Raw genomic sequence first — 1,893 nt, 5'->3', positions numbered from 1 at the left:
TTGGCGGGCCCGGGCTGGGGATTCGAACCCACCACCTCAGTTGTATGTGGCTGGCGCCTTAGCAGCTTTAGCCACAGGCGCCGAGCCCCCAATACCTATCTTAACAGCTACTCTATACACAAAACTACACAAATATGATAATAGCCACTTAATGAACACTTTTGGCTATATAAAGGTATTTTCATTGATTTAAAAATATTTGAGGGCTGGGCACAGTGGCTCACACCAGCCTCTGGGAGGCTGAGGTGGGTGGATTGTTTGAGCTCAGGAATTCAAAACCAGCCTCAGCAAAATCAAGACCCCCATCTTCACTAAAAATATAAAAACTAGCTGGGTTTTGTGGTGGGCGCCTATAATCCCAGCTGCTTGGGAGGCTAAAGCAAGAGGATGGCTTGAGCCCAGGAGTTTGAGGTTGCTATGAGAACAGAGTACTCTAGCCTGAAGCAACAAAGTGAGACTCTGTTTTGGTGGGGGCGGGTTTAGAGACAGAGTCTCACTATGTCACCCTTGGTAGAGTGCTATGGCGTCACAGCTCACAGCAACCTCAAACCCTTGGGCTTAAGTGATTCTTTTGCCTCAGGCTTCCAAGTAGCTGGGACTACAGGTACCCATTACAACACCAGGCTATTTTTTGTTGCAGTTGTCATTGTTGTTTTAGCTGACCTGGGCCCAGTTCAAACTTGCCAGCCTTCGTGTATGTGGCTGGCACCGTAACCACTGTGCTACAGGTGCCGAGCCTATTCTTTTTTGTTTTTTGTTTTTTAATGCCTGCTATGTGCCATGTACTAGGGATATAGTAGTTCAATAAAATAGACATGGTTCCTATCTTTCTTGAGTTTACAATAGTCAGGGAAGACAGATATTGAACCGAAAATTGCACAAATAACTATAATTGTGTTGTGCTTTTAAGTAAAAAAATAAGATGTCATGTAACTTCACCTAATGTAATCTAGTACAGGGAAATGAATCAGTGTCACAATCTTTCTCCAAAAGGTTTCTAGTTTCAACCGTTCTTTAATGGTTTCTGATCTGTGTGTTATAGTCAAATCTCAAGTCTTACCTCAATACCTTTTATTCCTTGCTAGAAATGATTACAGCCATAGTCAGTTACTAGTGGACTATGGGTTTTATATTACTAGAGTCACTCTTAGGTCAGCAAGTCATTTCACCCCAACATAATAGTACTATATTTCCAATAGCACTGTAGACCTCATTTTCTAAATGTGCCCCTAACACTTGAAGCAATACACCACCTCCATTTCCTACAAGAACTAAAGTTATTATTTCTCCACCAGACTTCTCAATTCCTGATTTTTTCTCTTAGTCATCCAGAATGAACAAATTGAAACCTGTTGTGTCTGACTTCTTTATCTTAATCTTGGATAGCTTTATCTTAATCTTGGATAATATATTTTATTTTAATTGTTGTAAATGTGCCTTTCCTTCCTCATTGTGTTCTTCCTCTTAGTGCAAACTCAGATTCCTGCTGCCTAATTTGGTCTCATAATTTGGAGTATATACTTACATGTGAACTACCTGTTTTCAGGAATGCTTTCTGAATGGACCATACGTTTTATTTTATTTTATTTATTTTTTTGACACAGAGTCTCATTATGTCGCCCTAGTAGTGTGCTATGGTGTCACAGCTCACAGCAACCTCAAACTCTTGGACTTAAGCAATTCTCTTGCCTCAGCCTCCCAGGTAGCTGGGAGTACAGGCACCCATCACAATGCCCGGCTATTTTTTGGTGGTAGTTGTCATTGTTGTTTGGCAGGCCCAGGCTGGGTTCAAACCGGCCAGCTTTGGTGTATGTGGCTGGCACCCTACCCACTGAGCTACGGGCGCCAAGCCTATATTATTTTATTTTATTTATTTTATTTTATTGACAAAGA

This window comes from Otolemur garnettii, unplaced genomic scaffold (genome assembly GCF_000181295.1).
Source record: "Otolemur garnettii isolate 467f Iridium unplaced genomic scaffold, OtoGar3 scaffold00144, whole genome shotgun sequence".
Lineage (NCBI taxonomy): Eukaryota > Metazoa > Chordata > Mammalia > Primates > Galagidae > Otolemur > Otolemur garnettii.
Note: the sequence above shows the minus strand (reverse complement) of the source record.